Source organism: Octopus sinensis, linkage group LG2 (genome assembly GCF_006345805.1).
Source record: "Octopus sinensis linkage group LG2, ASM634580v1, whole genome shotgun sequence".
Classification (NCBI taxonomy): Eukaryota; Metazoa; Mollusca; class Cephalopoda; order Octopoda; family Octopodidae; genus Octopus; species Octopus sinensis.
In genome coordinates, this window is record NC_042998.1 from 151837516 (window position 1) to 151859216 (window position 21701).

At 35.7% G+C, this 21701-nt stretch overlaps 1 long non-coding RNA gene across 1 annotated transcript; it reads right to left on the reverse strand.

Moving 5' to 3' along the window:
* Nucleotides 1–1644: 1644 nt before the first annotated feature.
* LOC118761980 lies at nt 1645–21454 on the reverse strand. The gene is made up of 3 exons (XR_004997772.1): nt 21184–21454; nt 17184–17191; nt 1645–1656 (listed from the first exon to the last, which is right to left on the reverse strand). It is a non-coding gene; the product is annotated as an uncharacterized LOC118761980 (long non-coding RNA).
* Between the last annotated feature and the right edge of the window lie 247 nt (nt 21455–21701).

The window sequence follows — 21701 nt, forward strand, 5'->3', positions numbered from 1 at the left end:
TGGCTCGCCGAGATCCCGGATGAGCCAAAATCTAAGTAAAAAACTCAAAAGAGGGCTGTAGCATCGAACTCCATCCTTCACCAGAAGCCGGTCCGACAAAGGTGGAAAGTTGAAAGATGATTACAATGGCGGTGCTCCAGCATGGCCACAGTCATTGGACTGAGACATATAAGAGAATAAGGGAATATATATATACATATATATATACATAACATATATATATACATATATATATATATATATATATATATATATATATATATATATATATATATATATATATATATATATATATATATATATATATATATATATATATATAATAGAAATATTAAAATTACTAAGTCTCTCTAAAAGAGAACAACGGCAGCGTTCCCGGAAAATAATAGTTATCGCCATACTAATATGGCATTCTTATAAAAATAAGAATAAAGCTGTCCGCTTATTAGCGCCATGAGGCCATCGCCTTAAGTTAGCTATATGGATACAGTTTGTGTATCAAATAGCTAAGTTAAGGCGATGGCCTCATGGAGCTAATAAGCGGACAGCTTTATTCTTATTTTTATAAGAATGCCATATTAGTATGGCGATAACTATTATATATATATATATATATATATATATTAATTAATGATTTTTTGGCTAATTTTGAAATTAAGTCAGCAGTTTATATTTGCTGCTGAGAAGACCGCGCGATTGCGGTAGATTTTGAAAATTTATAACATATAGACTGGAGGCTTCCTTACCATCGCCTCGTAGATATATACTCGTCCTTGGCTTCTCTGCTGACGAGTCACGCCAGTTGTAAATATATTTAATTTAATTAAATTAATTTGTTTACCAAAGTTTGCCGAAACTATGCATAGTCCAGAGATGAAAGAGGTAAACGTTTTTATTTCTCTTTCAATTTCAGAATTATAACTATTAGCGGTTTGAGTTTGGCTGCTCTTTCTAGTGAGTCGAATATCCTATTATGGCCATTCCTTATATTTTTGAATGTATATTATATAGTCTTTGACTATCTTTTCTTTCTCGCTGGACCGCTGGACCGCTTTTCTAGAATTTTTTGCTACCCTTATATTTATTAATATATACACACACACACACACACACACATATATATATATATATATATATATATATATATATATATATATATATATATATATATATATATACAGTGGCGGCCAAAATGTTCAGAACGGCATTGTTTTCGTCAGAAAAGTAGATATAATTTTTTATCAAAGTTGTTTTATATTCTATAATTTTCACAGACAATAAATACAATATTAATTTTTATTGTCTAAGATTTTGGTGTAATTTGAGAGGACAATACAAAAGTTATGGGTGATTTAGTGATTTTACTGCAAAACCCATGGCGGCCAAAATGATCAGAACGGTTGCTTTTACTCAGAACGGTTGCTTTTAGTATATTTAACCGGCGAACTCTAATGTTTTGAATTTGTTTACCTGACGGTTCCTTTACTAAACATTAGTAAGAATATTTGCAGTGTACTTTGTTAATATAATGCCACTTACTCCGTTACAAATTTGTCAGCAGATTATTAAGCTTCGAAGGAAGGATAATTTAAGTATTGGATCTATTGCAAAGATTGTTAACAAGTCAAAAGGTGTTGTACACGGTATTCTTAAGGTCTACGATGATTGTGGTTCGTGTGAAGCAAGAAAGTTTAAAGGTAGGCCAAGAAAAACGACCAAGAGAGAAGATCGTGCTATGGTAAAGTTGGTTAAAAAAGACATATTTAAAACTGCTTCCGCTGTTTCTCAAAACTGTGTCTCGTCGTTTAGTTGAACATGACCTACAAGCAAGAGCACCTGCAGTGAAGCCACTGATCAGCTCCAAGAATAAAAAAGTGTCGCCTTACCTTTGCAACCGAACATGTGTTGTGGTCTCAAGAAAAATGGCAAACGGTGCATTTCAGTGATGAATCTAAGTTTATGTTATTTGGCTCAGATGGGAAAAGGTTTGTAGAAAAGTAGGTGAAAAATTGTCGCCTAAACGCCTTAAGACTAGTGTTAAATTCGGTGGAGGAAGTGTCATGGTTTGGGGGATGATATCTGGAGATGGTGTGGGCCCTTTGGTACGATTACATGGAAAGGTAAATGCAGGAGTTTATAAACAACTTGTAAAAGATCATGTCTTGCCTGTGCTGAGAAATTCAACTAAGCGACCACCCATATTCATGCAGGACAACGCCCCATGTCACAAGGCTAAGGTAGTCATGAACTTCTTCAAGGTTGAAAAGGTTATTGTTATGGATTGGCCTGCTCAAAGCCCAGATCTCAATCCTATTGAAAATGTATGGAATATTCTAGGAGAACGTTCGAAAGCCAGAAATCCTAAAACAACTGAGCAATTATGGAATTCCCTTCAGGAAGAATGGAATAAGATCACCCCAGCAAGAAATTGAAAATTTATTTTCCTCATGCAGTCGAAGATGTCAGAGTGTGATTGAAGCTAAAGGGCTTCACACTAAATATTAAATAATACCAGTATTCTCTGTCATTTTTTATTATTTTTTCAACCGTTCTGATCATTTTGGCCGCCATAGGTTTTGCAGTAAATCACTAAATCATCCATAACTTTTGTATTCTCCTCACAAATTACACCAAAATCTTAGACAGTAAAAATTAATATTGTATTTATTGTCTGTGAAAATTATAGAATATAAAACAACTTTGATAAAAACTTATACTTACTTTTCTGACGAAAACAATGCCGTTCTGAACATTTTGGCCGCAACTCTATATGTGTGTATATGTAAGTACTATGTATATATGTATATATATGTACAGGGATTGGACAAAATAATGGGGGCACCTGAAAATTTCAAGCAAATTCATTTTAATATGGGGTAGGACTGCCTTTGGCAGTAATTACATCTTGAATTCTACGAGGTTTGGACTCGTAGAAAGTTTGAACTGTTTCCAAATGAATTTTTGTCCATTCTGCAGCTAAAACAGTTTCCAGTTCTTGTAGAAGATATCGACTCCTTACTTGTTTTTTTCTAAAATGTACCATAAATGTTCAATAATATTGAGATCTGGGGACTATGGTGGCCGATAAGATGTTCAACTTCACTAGAATGTTCCTCGTGCTATCCAGATTTGCACTTTTTCCCGGAAATAGTTCCGCAACCATAGGATGAATTTGATCAGATAAAATGCTTAAATAGTCTTGATTATTAATTCTGCCATGAAAGGAACCCATTAGCCCAGCGGATTTCCAAGATATAGCCCCCCCCCCACTGCGATCATCACAATCCTCCTCCAGGCTTAACAGGTGGAAGAAGGCGGTCTGAGTCAAATGCTTCTTTTGGCTGTCTCCAGACGTATGCCCGTCCGGTGGTCGGAAATAAGGTAAAGGATGACTCGTCCGAGAAAATAATATTCTTCCACTTCTCTAGGGACCAATTCTGTTGTTTTTACTCCACTCTAAACGTTTTGCAAGGTTTGCTTTTGAAAGTATTGGTTTTCTGATTGCAGCCCTCCCGTGAAATCCGGCTTCGTGCAGTTCCCGGCGAACAGTTTTTGTGGAAACTGGGTTTTCGAGGTGGTCATTAAGCTCTGCAGTAATTTTGGGAGCTGTACTTTTGTGATCCTTTCTAACAATTCGTGTAAGAGTCCAACGGTCCCTATCTGAATGTTTTAGCATTTCAGCAAAAGAGAACGATAGAATAAGAACAAGGCTTACAAGGAATAAGTCCTGGGGTTGATTTGTTCGACTAAAACCCCGTCAGGTGCTGCTCCAGCATGATTGCTATCAAATGACTTAAACAAGTAAAAAAGGAGGGGTAATATATATATATATATATATATATATATATATATATATATATATATATATATATATATAATGGGTACATATGCCCTTCACAATATGCGTCTTAAAACGTGTGAACAGTTTCAGTATAAGAAATTCAGAGTTAATTAGATTAAATAAAGCACGTTCACATATACATACATGCTCTACCTCCATCTCTATCATTCTTTGTCTATCTGTTTCTTTGTTTTTGTCGTTGTCTACCTGTTTGTCTCTGTTTATCTGTCTGTCTGTCTGTCTATCTATCTATCTATCTATCTATCTATCTATCTATCTATCTATCTATCTATCTATCTATACATATATATATATATTCTCTCTCAATCCCCCCTCTCTCTCTCTCAACATATATATATATATATATATATATATATGTTAATAAAATAGAACATATGCATATATATAAACATATATGTACGTACCTACCTCTACATGTACATATACACGCATATATGTGTACAGGACACCAAAAAGACGTCGAACACATAGAGAGACGAAAAACATAGACACAAACCAAGGAACAAGACAAGCAAAAAAAGAGATACAGGACAATAAGCACAACGAAAAATCCCCTTCTTCAGTCGCTAAGGTTTCATCTACTAAACGTTTCGAATATATATATATATATATATATATACTTTCATATATAAAATGCGTTTTTGTTATACATGCACGCCTATACACACACACATATATGTTCAGAAAATATATGTGTGTACATATGTATATGTGTATATGTGTTTGTGTATGTGTTTGCGTGCGTGTATGTGTGTGTGTGTGTGTGTGTGTGTGTGTGTGTGTGTGTGTGTGTGTGTGTGTGTGTGTGTGTGTGTGTGTGTGTGAAAGATATGGACGCCGAAGGTAGAGAATCAATCTGATTGCTTAACAATTTCCAGATTGGTGTGCCATAATTTTTAACTTCAACTGTGTTGAGTTTCTCATTTTTCTCTCTCACCTTTCTTTCCTCCCCCCTTCTCTCAACAAATACCTCCCAATTTCTCACCCAACCTTTCTATATCTTGGTATACACCTTTCTCCTCCGTGTCGCTTTCTTCTCTCTTTCTCTTTCTCTATCTCTCTATCTATCTGTCTGTCTGTCTCTCTCCCTCCCTCGTTACGTCACTTCATCTTCCAGCTAGAATTCTCTCTTTCTATCCTACTTTCCTACCACAAAGAAATTCCTCAGATTTCACCAACGCCACCGACACTATCACCACAACTTTACCATTACCGGCTTCATTACCATCATCATTACTTAATTCACACCACCACCATCACTATCATTACCATCATCATCACCACCACCACCATCACCATCACCACCAACATCATTACCACTTCCACCGTTCATGCCACCATCTCCATTATGATTAGTATCACCTAACTCCCATACCCCATCACCACTCCACCTTAAAGATCTCACTATTTTCATCACGTAAATTTCCCCTTTCTCTACTCTCTCCACCAACATCCTGATCACCACCACCACCATCTTCACCCAATCTCCGCCGTCAAGAACACTACCGTCACCACTACGCCCATCAACATCAATATCACAATCATCAATACAACCACCACCACAACAACGATTACCACCTCCATCACCACTAACACCATCATCATTACATTAACCAATATGTCGCCAAATTCTTACCACCGCCAAATTCTTACCACCACCAAATTCTCCCCCACTCAGTAACCAGTTTCCATCGACGAATCACGTTTACCACCACCACCACCACCGCTAACACAGCAACAACAAAAACAACACCACCATTCCATCCACACCAGCGCCTCCTATGTTATTTACGATGCCAACGGAAATGAATTTCAAGCTAATTAAGTCATCGACTCCATTAGTGATGAAGGAAGAGGGTGGGGGGTAGTTTTCTGGGATGGGAGTGGGTGCGTTAGAGGTTGTGGCGGTGGTGTTGGTGGTGGTGGTGTCTTCGCTTTTGTTATTGTTGTTACGATAGTAGTTGCAGTTTATGGTGTGGTGGTGATGTTAAATTATTCTTGCTGACGGTGGTGATGGTGATGGTGGTGGCAGTAGGGGTTGTAATGGTGGTGGTGATGTTAGTGGTGATGGTGTTTCTAATATTAATGAATTTGTTGATGACGTTGTTGTTGTTGTTGTTGGCTACAATGCTTGTTATGTTTATTGCTGTTGTTATCTAGTTCCAATTCTACTTCGTCTGAAAAGACATAGTATCAGAAATTGTCCATCCGTGTCCAATACATCATTTAGTATATCTAAGACATCTTTATCCAGTATGACTGTCCTTTTATAATAGGTAAGATTTTATTTGGTTGCTCTTTTCAGCAAATCAAGGAAAGGTGCCATCTGTGGCTCGTTAATTCTGTTGTTGTTCTTGGTGATGGTCGTCGTAGTCGTCATCGTCCTCACCCCCACCAACACTACCACCACCACCACCACCTTCATCTTCATGTTTTTGAAGATTATGTCAGTCATGATTTAGAATTTATGGAATGAACACTAGGGGGAGTGATGCTTTAAGAGAGAGTGAGAGAATGAGAGAGAGAGAGACAGACAGACAGGCAGAGAAGAAGAGAGTGTGAGTGAAAGAGAGAGAGAGAGAGAGAGAGAGAGAGAGACAGAGACAGACAGACAGACAGACAGACAGACAGGCAGAGAAGAAGAGAGTGTGAGTGAGAGAGCGAGAACAGTTGCAAAGGGTAAATGTGCGGTTTGTGCGTGGTTTGATGCGCCCAGTGTAGGGCTGATCATGGTGGTGGTAGTAGCGGTGTTGGCGGGGTTGGCGAGAGGATTGAAGGTAATGGAGGTGGAGGCGGTTCTAACGTCTGTAGTGGTGGTGAGTGTTGTTTCTAACGACGGTAAAGGGTGGAGTAGGACTTAATTAATTAACAGATAAAGTTTGTAGTAACAGTGGTGGTGACGGTAGTAGTAGTTGTAGTTGTGAAGCAAGAAACGCTTGTGTATGTGTATGTGTGTGGATGTAATGTATTTGTATACGAATGTGTTCATGTCTGTATATTGGTGTCTGTGTTTCTATCCATCTATGAACAGGTATCACTGTATACGAATTTGCCTCCATACACACAGACACAATCCCCACACACACACGTTTACTTTCATACACGCGCACACACACACATATATATATATATATATATGTATGTATACACACGCACAATAAAAAGAAGACAAAGAAAATTCTTTAACGCATCTTTAGTTATACGTTACACATGTTTCCGTACCATCCCCATTTGGCGATGCCAGTTTACACGAAAATTCTGGGGCATTAGAGAGGCAATTCCTCAGATTTGCATCAAGGTCATGCTATTACATTGTGCAACGAGGTCTGATATTTGCATCCTTATAACAACAAAATTTGATAGATGAACAATGTAATAGCATAACTTTGATGCAAGTCTGAGGAATTGCCTCTCCAATGCCCCAAACCACATATATTACGTAATTTTTCTTTTAGAATTTTCGCGTAAAGTGGCGTTGCAAATGGAGATGTTACGAAAACGTGTAGCATATAATTAAAAATATTTTTAAAGAATTTCCTTTGTCCTCTTTTCATTGTCCTCTACGCCAAACCATATGACGATATAATTGTCGTGAAACTTGAATTTTCTACGCCAGAAGTATTCTGGTGTTCGCTTGGATCCCGACAGTGTTGATAACCCAGTATTCAGGTTGAGTGCTGCTCTGAACTTCACACCCAACTGACTTTAGTTATTTGTTCTCTCTCTCTCTCTCTCTCTCTCTCTCTCTCTCTCTCTCTCTCTCTCTCTTTCTTTCTCTTTCACTCTCTCTCTCTCTCTCAATATATATATATATATATACTAGCAAACGCGCAGGTCCTTTGGACGGTTTAAGTTGCTTTCGTGGTAATTTATGATCTCATAAATAGAAAGATTATTAATTCTAAATCCATGAACAAGAAACATTCAGTAACAGTACTCTAGAGTAAAGGCTATTTGCCAACATAATGTGGCAGTCCTGGTTAGGATGAATGTTGCAGTGCTTTAGCTCCAGGAAATATCGTCTCCAGCTGGATGGCGGCACTAGATTCTTGTTCGAAATATACACTTTTCAAAATGACACAGTTACTGATCTCATAAATATGAAAATTATTAGAGCTGAGTGAGGGCACTAAACTCCCTTGTTCGAAAATATAAGGAAGACTAGCTTAAGGTGACCCGCTCTACGTGCGGCGAGGGTGTGGTTGTTACTTTCTGTTGCTTCCTTATAACCACATTCTCCCTATTTGTTTCTCCTTTCTCACTTTCCCACTCTCTTACTCTTCTTTTCTCCCGGACTCTCCCTTGCTTTCTTTTACTCTCTATCCTTCTCTATCTATCTCTCTCCCATTTATAAAAAAAAAGATCTTGAGTAAGTTGAGAAAGGAAATATTTTGAATGATCAATCATAAATATCAGGCAGTGACAACGGAAAGCACATTTGCCTTTTGTACGTGCCACTATTTGAGCGATGAAAAATAAGGAGAAAAAGGATTTCTTTGTTAAATTTAGTACTTATTTTGGGAATTTTTCGACGATTGACCATGCAAATGAAAGCTCTAAACACTGGCTACATGCAGCTGTAAATTTCTTTCAGAAAAAATGAAAACTGTAAACAATAAAAAATAAAAGGCAAAAATACGTAAAAATGAGAATCTGCCTCTTAAACCGTTTTCATCCCAAAATGAAACAAGTAACCAAGAAATCAAACAACTTTTTCGCATTTCAGCATTATAGATATTGATTACCGTCACTAATGTCTAGGGGTTGATGACGATAATATATTAAGATTAGCGGGAATATTTAAACTTTTGCGGCTGTCAACGCTTTCTCTCTATAGATACAGACTGGCGTACAGTGAGAGAGGTGGTGGAAGAAAGAGTGACAGAGAGACGAAGCTGTCAAACGTCGTTATAGAGAGAAATTGGAGGGAAGGAAGGAAAGAGAGAGATGGTGGAAGACAGGCTGATATACGAAAGAGAGAAACAACAAACACTTGTCAAAGTGTGAGTTTTGTTGCCTTAGCAACCACAGCTTTTGAGATAGGAGTTTCTAACCTAGTTCACTCACTTCCTCGCCTCTTTTTACATGTCCCTGTAAATTTTGGAGCCAATCCAACCCCATCTAGTGCCACTTAACCTGTTCCAATCCCAAAATGAGACAAACAAACTTTTCGCATTTCACTTACATAGATATTGAAAGTTAGTGCGTCGATAGCCAACTGGAGACGATATTTCTTGGGGATAAATAGCAGTAACATCTGTCCTAACCAGGACTACCACATTATGTTGGCAAATAATCTTTACTCTCTCTCTCTCTCTCTCTCTCTCTCTATATATATATATATATATATATATATATATTTATATATATATATATATATATATACATACACATATATATATATACTCATATATATACATATATATGTATTTATATATATATGTATATATCTAATCATTATTATTATTAAATATATTATGTTATGTAATGTTATATCATGCACACACAAACACGCATATATATATTCATATACATGTGTATGTGTGTGCATGTGTGTACGCGCGTGTGTGTGTATGTGTGTGTGAGTGTTTGTATATGCGTGTATGTATGTACGTATGTATATATGAATATAGTTCTTGTGTATGCGCTTCTGTGTTATTGCATTACGTATATATCATTTCAAGGGCACAATTTTCTGTACATTTCAATATTTTCCTAAATAAATATACACTTCGTATAAGAGAAAGAGCTGTAAGCTAACGAAGGTGATGAAGTAATTCCTATTCTATTACCATTCCATCAATTCGTGTTACTTCTCTGTACTTGCATAACGCCTTATCTTGAAGCATATGTATATTGACTTGTCTCAAGCTATTAGTACCGTTATGCCGAAACGCAATAATTATGCGCGCGCACACACACACGCATACACAAACACACACACATACACACACAAACACACACACACACACACATATATATATATATATATATATATATGAATGTCGCTAACTCTCAATCCGCACACACACACTATATAACATTTGTTTAGCTGATGTTCTCTGAGCTACTTCTCGAAATCTCTTTTTCCCCAAACTCTACTCTCAGGCAGATAAATTAAATGACTAAAGTTTACAACGTACTTTTTCTTATATTCGTTACGAGAATCCTCCTTTATGTCCGCAGATTTTTCTATGTGGCTGAACACTTTAAAAGTGCTGAGAAGATGGTACTCAGTAAAAGAAAGTCAAACAATTAGCCACTTTCTGCTAAACACGGCCATTCCACTGAAGAGACTTTACACCAAGCCATTAACTGAGGAAACTGAGAGTATGTTAAGAACAATAAATTGGAAGGAGAAATTACTACAAATTTACCTCAGGATAACAAATTCGATTTCCCAAAAAATAGATACTTTCACAAAAGAAAACTTGGAAACTTTAAGAGACACAGTCAGACTGCTAAGACAGTTACATGCAATAATTATATTAATAATATTCAAGATACGTTAAAAAAAATTCATTACAACAGTATATTCGTTCAAGCATTTCAGACCAAAAGCCTATATTAGGCTCAGAGAAGCATTCACAGTAAATTAAGATTAGACTGCATAGCAAATGCATACAAACACTAATCCAAATATAGGCAACAGTATACACTACAAGGTGAAATTCTTTGCCACAAAGTTAAACACAAAAAATAGTACAAAACACCTTAGTCCACTGTAACCGTATTTAACATTGAAGGACAATAAGGATAACTTTGCAGGAAAAAGTAAATGTAGACTCTCCAATTCAATGAAAAGCCAACTGGATAAACATTAGATTTCGCAAATAAAATTAGACTAGTAACTTATTTAACACAGTGTAATTGTAATTGCCACACTATAAAGAGTTTTAATTTGTTCATTTTGGTATCGTAGAATCTTACCCAACCTTTTGCAGTAATCTCCTAGGAAAACTATACACTACAAAACCGACGCTGATATTAATTATGAATGTAAGGAAGTCATTATTATTTCAATTCAATTTTGTCTGGGTCAAGAAACACGGTAATGTACTTTATGATCTATTCATGGACTGCTATGATGGAGTGGAAGTATCAAATCTCGTTGCCTCATGTACACACACACACATTCATAGTGACTGTTCCATCATTACAGGTGATAGCCGTCTCCGTGAGCTTTGTCGTCAATAACATTTCTGGCTCTCTGTCTATGACCCCTTAGATGACTATTCAGTCCCGTTGCAGATCTGCATAATTTTAAGCATAGATGAGAGGCTTAATGTGCACTTCCATTCGGTTAGGCCTGAACACGCCACCACTCTTCCAATGCCATAGAACTTTCATTAATGGAATGAGGTCATCATAAAGAGACTCCGTGATTATTAGTAATAGGCTGAGGCCAGATAGCCTGTAATCACGTGAAACCGCAGGTTTTATACATCAGAATGCCCATCTTGTAGAAGGATGTTGTGAAAACTTCCAGGAGTTTCTCCCACTCGGTGGTTTTACTGAGCTCACTGACATCAGCCAAGGGTATTTCTGCGTCCCCGCGCTCAGATGGATTGACGTCAAATATGCTAGTTGACCCTTAGGTGAGACCCTCACAGGTGCTTCTACTCTGGGTCAGGGTAGATCTGAGTACAATAGTGGCTAAGAGATGGTTCCACCCCACTCAAACCCTGGAACTCCTAAACCAAGACTCCAATACCGGATGCAGTTTAAAGTTATACCGAGGACAAAATACTTACAAACAGACGTGGTTGTGAGGTAAAAAGCTTGCTTACCAACCACATGGTTCCGGGTTCAGTTGCACTGCAAGGAACCTTAGGCAAGTGTCTTCGGGCCGACCAAAGCCTCGTGAGTGGTTTTGGTTGACTGTAACTGAAAGAAGCCCGTCGTATATATATATATATAAATGTATATTTTTATATTTATAGGAGTGTGAGTATATGCACTCATATGTATATGTATATGTTGTATTGTGGGTATGCACCCACACCCATGTGGGTATATATGTAGACTGAGTTATATTACATAATCTCCGAAGAGGCCTTATGATATTTTTGTAAATGTCTCATTTATATCTATATATTGACCAACCATAAAGGGCTAATATTAGTAAAATGAGACATACTTATCTACATGGCCGAAACAGCTGTAAGATGTAATCTATACTTATATTTATATTTACTTATATTTATATTCTCTTTTATATATATTCTACTTATTATACAACATTACTCTGTTATGTACACTTTTTTATGTACTTTCCTTTATGTACACTGATTAGTTCTACTTTTTATATTTAACCCTACAGTCTCTTATGTGGTGGTTTAATAAAGTATGTGATTGAGTATTATCTTGTAATTGATATTTGATTTAGATGTATTTCTCTATTTTCTTATCTTGTATATATATATATATATGTGTGTGTGTGTGTGTGTGTGTGTGTGTGTGTGTGTGCGTGTGTGTGTGTGTGCGTGCGTGTGCGCGCGTGTGTGTGTGTTTGTATGTTTGTGCGTCTGTGTTTGTCCCCCCAGCATCGCTTGACAACGGATGTTGGTGTGTTTACGTCCCCGTAACTTAGCGGTTCGGCAAAAGTGACCGATAGAATAAGTACTAAGCTTACAAAGAATAAGTCCTGCGGTCAATTTGTTCGACTAAAGGCGGTGTTCCAGCATGGCCGCAGTCAAATGACTGAAACAAATAAAAGAATACCTGCATACACACATGTCATGCATAGAGAAATAAAAAAGAATTAGCCAATATAAGATTATACAGATGCAGCAGAGTTGTTGTATTCTGTAATATGAACAAACATGATATGCAGTGATTTAATAAACATTATTTAGTATGTTTAAATAACTTAATATAAAAATTACAAACAACTCTAAATTGAAAATAGTAAATTTCTAGAATCTAATCTGAACACATGTAAAATCCACCCGCATCATAAGCTGATCACTGAAAGAATAAAATTTAATAAAAATTTCTAATCATCCATCTTCAATTATTAAGCACATTGTAGACAATAATAGAAGAGTAAATTCCAATTTATCATGAGATAAAGCAATATTAAATAAAGCTTGTCCATTCTACAACAGAGCTCTAACACGAAATAGTTTGAATGATAAACTAAATTATGCCTAACAATTCCCTCCAAGAACTACTAAATATAAAATAAGAAAATGAGATGTGTGTAGAAATATCCAAAAATATAGCAAAGAAGTACTTTTATATATTTTCTCTTCCCAAATCATACTAATATCATAACATTTTAGTAGGAATTATTTTAAGGTGGTCTATAGTTTTTTTTTCTTTTCAGATATCTCCAATCACACCAATGTAAAAGCAACTGTTGAAATATAACCAATCATTCCATCAACTGTAAATGTTTGTTGAAGGTTCGGGAGTACAGAGGTGATTCTGACCTAATCGATTAAATAACATATCAGGCTCACAAGAAACTCATTTAAACTCGAAACTTACGACACAGGCAATCGTTCAGAAAGAGAATTCCATTTCGTTGTAGAAATACATTTGCCATTTTAAGAACAGAAGAAAGGATAACTCTGGGTTTAAATGGAGCAGAATTGCAAAGGCGAAAGCATATTGTAACCATGACATTACCTTCAACTTGTTTGCAACTAAGCTTAAGATAGTGTACTGCCGTTCAGTAGCTTGAACAAGAAAAAAGAAACATTGTCTTCAAATTACAATCATTCAAATACATTTTTATTCTTGATAAATTTCAATTACAAATAAGTGAAACACAAACATCGGATCTAGTGTGGAACACATAAGCTCAAAATCTGGAGTCGTGAAATTCATCAGCTTAAACACGCAGTGCAAGACTTTGTAATGCTACCCGAAATAACTGAATGATTCCATTGTAGAACTCCAAACTATATTCTTGTATATATATGAAGGACCCACAAAGAAAAGCTTTTACTGAGGAAATAAGTTACATTCAAATATTAAAGAAAAACACTATAATCAATGTAGAATTATTTCAGAATGACTAATTCGTCTTTTTAAGCGATTAAAACCGGTCGCATATTTTAATAAAAATGTAAATACTTTTATCAATGATAAATTTCTCAAAGCATTTTCTTCTTTTTGCTTTAATGCTATAAATTTACTTACGTAAAACCTCTAAACCTTTTCAATATACATATGTGTGTAATATGCTGCTGTTAAATCTTAATGCTTTTAACGAGAGAGAGAAATACAGGAATACACACATACACATTCCCGCGCGCGCACACACATACACATACACGCACACACACGTACACGGGAAAAGGAAGAAAGAGATAGAAAGAGACATGGAATGTTTACAAAAGATATGATTGTTTACTTCAGTATTTAATAAAGCCTCGTTGATATCAAAATGTTTTTGTTCTCCAAAGATTTTCCGTCTTTTTTCAAATATATTTTGCTTATTCTGTCTTCGAAATGGAAATGTCTTCTTATGCTGGTTTGTCCCCTAACAACTAGTTCACAGCACCCAAACACTAGCGATGCCAAAAACGGTCTTGCTTTCCTTTCTGTTATATAATCCAGTGCTTCGCTATATATTCAGTTCAATTTATTATACTAAGTGTGTCGCCAGTATAAGAGTTCGATCTCAGAGATCCCGTGTATTAGCCATTGTCAATTGGCTAAACTCCACTTCCAATCCCATCGATAGATATGAGAGGTCGATAGGTCAGTGAACAGATTTCGTGGTATTATAACTAATGGGGTACTGGGAGAAGAGGTTGGAAGAGAGGTGGGAGGAGAGATAGTAAGGAGGAAGAAGAATTTGGTGTCGAAGAGGAGAGATAGTAAGGAGGAAGAAGAATTTGGTGTCGAAGAGGAGAGGAGGAGAAAGAGGAAGAGAAGAAAGAAGGAGAGGAGGAGAAGGATGCAATAATCAATTCAATCGCTAGTGTTCTGCCGTTTATCTACAACCAATGTGGAGAGTGTCCAAGAAAAGAATTTCGTGGGTTTTTGGTGTTAATGACGATGATCATCATGACGACGATGACGACGACGACGGCGATGATTTTGAAGATGATGATGATGGTAATGATTTTTTAAACCAGTTTTTATATGGTTCTATTAAATCAACAGTATAAAAATAAACAACGCAAAAATAACAAGAAAAACAACAAATCCCGTTGAATCATTTGAATATTTAATTGATGTATGAAAAAGTAGCTGCGAGCTAAACGAAACACTCGTCAATTAATTTATACGATGCTTCTACTTCTTACAGTAACGAACGAATATTACCTAAACACTTGCCCCCTCCCAAACACACTCATGCGTGTGTGAGTGCGTGAATGACTAGACGAAACGCGTTTAAACTAGTTTTATTCTTGTGCCGCCCCACCGCCATCATGGTGGGTCAGTTTATGAGTAAAATGCGTTGTAACTTCAAGATCAAAGACATTCCAGCTGTGACCAACCGTTTCAAACTACGTTATGCAGCATGGCTTGTTTTAACGGACGATATATTTTATTTTATATATTTTTATCACATTCATTCGTTAACTATAATAGTGTCTGGAGTTATAAGTTTCCAACTGAGCTTGTTATGGATTCTTTGCATTTTTGGTAGTGAGAAGAACAAGGGGACGCCAGGGACAACTTCGAGGAAATACCACAAGGTATCAGTTTATCGGCCTCCAGTAACACTGAGAAGATTGCGGGCTCGTAATTTTGTATGTGTGTATATTTGTATGTATGTACACATATATATGCTTATATGACAGAATCCTTTACAGTTCCCACCTTCGCTATTTCCCTCATTTGGTGAGTGCTCAATCCAAAATAACTATATAAAAAAAAGTCGAAAAAAAACACTTGTTCAAAGTGGTGCATAGTAAGATCGAACCCAGAACCAAGTAGTTTTAACTTCTTGCTGTTATTGTTGACATGATTTCTTACCCCACAGATGTTCACTGTTTGGCTCGTTAGTCCATTGCGAGTTGCCGAGGGCAAATACTTTCGCCTTGTTTTGTTGCTTCTTGTATTTATATCTTTTTCATTATTTGGCCATTTCTGACTTGGTTGGTTCTGCCAGAAGAGAAATCTCTTGCTGGTGGTTTTTCAGGCGAAAATCTTGAAAAAGATAAAATAAAAATATCATTCTGCCATCATGAAATAGCGGGAAAATGGGAAAACACACATACATGCACAGAGTGAGAAAGAGGAAAAGAGAGGGAGCTCTAGACATAACTGTTGTTATTCTATTTTTTTTATACCTTACCACAACACCCCTCCGCCACTGCCAACACCGACTGCAGATCTGGCTCCAGCCCACTCCACTTCCACTAACACAACCAAAGCAACGACAACAACAACATAAAAAAAGAACTCTACTACGGCGGCGCTATCATCGCCTACATCTCTATCGTATCTCAGAAGTACAACGCACACAAGCAAAACAAAAAAAATTCTACAGCACAACCACCACAACCAAATACCATCCTAGAATCAACACTGTACCATTATCGCCACCATAAACAACAGCAACAACAAAAATTACTACTACTACTACTACTACTACTACTACTACTACTACTACTACTATACTGTAAAACCGCTAAGCCTTTCTTGGCAGTAATATTGCATAAGATCGACTCCGCCATCAACATGATTACTATCACCACTATGACTACGACTCCTGCTGCTGCCACTGCTGCTGTTGGTGCTGCTGCTTGTGTCACACCTTTCTTAGTACTACTATAAAACATAACCCCACCACAACTATTCCCTCTTACTATCATCATTGTCACTACTATCACTACCACCACCTCCGTAGCCACCACCTGCAGGTGCAACAAAAGCCTTTAACTGCTGCTGCTGCTGTTATCTGCAGCTACCATACGGATTTCCGTTTGTTTTGTTCTTCGTTACGTTTCCGGTTACTTTATATTTTTTTGATTTGTTGTCGTCGTCGTGGTCAACATTGTTTTGTCTCATATTCCCAAATCACACATGCACACACTAAATCACAGGCACAAATTCACACAACAAATATACACACACTTATGCACACAAGCGCACACACAAACATTCACCAACACACAGATTTACACCACAATCTCAAAGTGGCACAACAGAAGGCAAAGACTTGTGCATGCACGGCAGTACTCACAGATACATGCATATAATTATACAGACATATGGACACTTCTGCACTCATATGCAATCAAAAAGACACGCATAGAAATACAATTTTCTTCTCACTTCACACAATGCTCTTATCTCATATCTAACTACACTTTTATCGTCACTCATTGAACTACACTGTTATGCTCACATATATATCTACATTGTCATTATCACACATATAGATACACTTTTATTCTCACACATCTAACTACAGAGTTAAACTAATTACACTGTTATTCTCACATATATAACTACACTGTTCTTCTCACACATTTAACTACACTATTATTCACACATAACTGCACTGTTATTATCACATATCAAAGTACAGTGTTACTCACACATATCTAACTACACTGTTATTATCATATATCTAACAACATTGTCATTATCACACATATAGCTACACTGTTATTATCACACATCCAACTACTCTATTATTCACACATATCTAACTTCAGTGTTATTCATACACATCTAACCTCACTGTTATTCTCATATATCTAACTACACTGTTGTTATGACACATCGAACTGTGCTGTTTTTCTCACATACCTAACTACACACTTAATCTCGCACATCTAACAACACTGTTATTCTCACATATGTAAGAACGTTATTCTGATACACCTGACGTCGCAGTTATTCCCTCACATCTAACTACACATATACACACATATCTAACTACACTGTTATTCTAACTTATCTAAGAACACTTTATTTCCACATAACTAACTACACTGTTATTACCACATAGCTAACAACTCTATTGTTTTTACTCTTTTGTCATATATCTAACTAGAATGTTGTTGTTAAATATCTAACTACACTGTTATTATCACACATCTAACTACATTATTGTTATAACATGTCTAACAACATTGTTACTATCACATGTCCCACTACACTGTTATTCTCACGTATGTAAAGACACTATTATTTTCACAAACCTAACTACATTCTTATTTTCTTATATCTAACTACACCGCCGTTATCACATATCTCACTACACTTTCATTCTCATACATCCAATTAAATTGTTGTTCTCACCCATCTAACTACGCTGCTGTTCAAAAGACTCCGCCGGTTACGACGACGAGGGTCCCAGCTGATACGATCAACGGAACAGCTTGCTCGTGAAATTAACGTGCAAATGGCTGAGCATTCCACAGACACGTGTACCCTTAACGTAGTTCTCGGGGATAATCAGCGTGACACAGAGAGTGACAAGGCTGACCCTTTGAAATACAAGTACAACTCATTTTTGCCAGCTGAGTGGACTGGAGCAACGTGAAATAAAGTGTCTTGCTCAAGGACACAACGCGTCGCCGGGAATCGAACTCACAACCTTACGATCATGAGCCGAATGCCCTAACCACTAAGCCACGCGCCCTCACACGCTGCTGTTATCACACATCTAACTGCACTGTTATACTCACATAGCTAACTGCACTATTATTCTCACATATCTATCTATACTGTTATTATCACACATCCAAATACAGTTATTCTCATTTATCTAAGTTGTTATTCTTACATATCTAACGATAATGTTAATCTTACACATCTAAGTACATTGTTATTATTACACGACTAACTACAGTTCACATATCGAACTGCACTGTTATCATCACACATCCAAATACACTGTTATTCTCACATATCTAACTACACCCTTATTATCACACATCTATCTACTCTGTCACATATCTAGCTACACCATTATTCCCACAAATCTAATTAACAGTTATAATCACATATCTAACTGCACTGCATTCATCACACATCTAACTAAGACGTAATTATCACATCAAATATCTAAGTTGTTATTCTCACATAACTAACTACACCGTTGTTATGATATATCTATCTACACTATTATTCTCACACATGTAACTAGTCTATCCTAATCTATCTAATTACACTGTTATTAAAATATCTAACTACAAAGTTATTACCAGACATCTAACTACACTGTTATTCTGACAGTGTAGTTAGAAATGAGAGAATATGAGTTTAAATACATATGTGAGAATAACAGTCTAGTTATATGTGTGATAATAAGAGTGTAGTTAGATATACAAGATTAATTGTGTACTTCGATATGTGAGAATAACTTGTAGTTAGATGTGTGAAAATAACGATGTAGTTAGATATGTGAGAATAACAGTGTAGTTAGCTACATCAAACTATACTGTTATTCTCACACATCTAGCTACACATAACTCAGTCATCTAACTCACGCATCTAACTACACTGTTATTCTTATATATCTAACTACACAGTAATTCAAACATATCTAACAACAATGGTATTATCACACACCTCACTACACTGTTATTATCACCCAACCAAATACACTGTTCTTCTCATATATCTAAGTAAACTGCTATTCTTGCACATTAAACTACACTGTTATTCTCATATATCTCAGTACAATGTTATTCTCACATAGCTAACTACACTGTTATTCATACATGTCTCACTGCACCTTTACTCTCACAACTAAGTACACTGTCATTATTATACATCTAACTACAATCTTAGTCTCACATATCTAACTACACTGTTATTAACACACATTTTTGTTCACTGTTATTATCTCATATTGAGTTACACTGTTATTCTCACATATCTAATTTGACTGTTATTATCATATATCAAACTGCAGTTATTATAACACATCAAAGTAAACAGTGATTATCATGTCAAATATCTAACTACACTGCTACTCTCACATATCTAACTACGCTGTTATTTCACTATTGCTCTCATAAATCTAGCCACATATGCTAATTTTACACACCTAACTGCACTCTTATGCTCACACATCTAACTACACTATAATAATAATAATAATAATAATAATAATAATAATAATAATAATAATAATAATAATGATAAAAATAATAATAATAATAATAATAATAATAATAATAATAATAATAATAATAATAATAATAATAATAATAATAATAATAATAATAATAATAATAATAATAATAATAATAATAATAATTAGGCATGATAAAAAAATATTCAGACAAATACATAACAAAAACACCAGGACTTACAAACACATATAACATACAGAAAATTGCACTACTAGGCACTGCACACATCCTACGCAGAACACTTTCCATACAATAACCATCAGAGCATCACAACAAATCACAGCACATACCTAAGGCACACAGAGCTGCGCTCGGTAGTGAAGTGAAAGCACGCTATAAAAATAAAACTACTGAATAATAATAATAATAATAATAATAATAATAATAATAATAATAATAATAATAATAATAATAATAATAATAATAATAATAATAATAATAATAATAATAATAATAATAATAATAATAATAATAATAATAATATGTTAGATACCAAAAATATCTCAAAGTGTTCTCACTCACATGTGTGTAATAACTAACTAAACTCTTTTTTTCATCCATCTAACAACATTGTTATTCTCACATATCTAACTATACTGATATTTTCACACATCTAACAAAACACTTATATCTATATACCTATCTATATATCTACCTATTTACCTATCTATACTTATATCTATATGTCTATCTATATATCTATATTTATCACACACATGTGAGTGAGAACACTTTGAGATATTTTTGGTATCTAACATATGTCAGATACTGCGAGCGCTGCTTCTGATTGGTCAATCCATGGTGATAACCCGAGGTCACGGTGACGGCACTACTTTTGTCATTCATAAGTTACAACTAAACTTCATTCATTACTTTCACGAGCAGGTAGAATGTAGCCATGTAATTAAACACACATACTATCTTTTTTATACCAGATATCACTTAAAGTCATATACACATAAAATATAAACATTTCTGGTGGTAATTCAATTTTTTGTTGCCAAAAAAATCACAAAATATTTCGTCTGCTCGTCGATACTCTTGCAGTGCAGGTAGATCTATCAACAAGATGGCTACTGTTGTCGATATCAAGGTGAATGATTTTGTTAAGATTGATGGTAAAGATGGGGGAAGAGTGTTATCCGTTGTTCAAAGTGAAGATCAATACTGGCCAAGTTCGACATGAGTATTATTAAAGTTATTGAAGATTCAATATGTGTTATGTATTTCTTGAACGTGAACTTGAATGTTAACAAAATGTTAAACAGTCATCAGTTATCAGTCATTTCACCTGAAAACTTAGCGCTATAAAGTCGGACTATCTTCCTGCGGCATGACATCTTTTACAGTTACACATTGTGACGTCACTGACGTGAAATCAAGCTGTATTCATGCGCGCTTCAACACGATGTGAAGAATTTAGTTATTGGGTTAATAAAATATGGTCGTTTATTCGTGTGTAATAAATAAAATACCAAACTCATTCCCTATGGATACCGTATTTATTACAACTCGTGGCTTGTAAACGTATCTAACGAGCGAAAGCGAGTTAGATACGTTTACAAGCCACTCGTTGTAATAAATACGGTATCCATAGGGAACTCGTTTGGTATTCTCTATATATATACCTAACTAAACTTTTATTCTAACATATCTAACAATACTGTTATGATCACATTTCTAACTACACTGTGATTCTCATACATCTAACTGCACTGGTAATAGCACATATCTAACTACGCGGTTATTATCAAATATCTAACCACAATGTT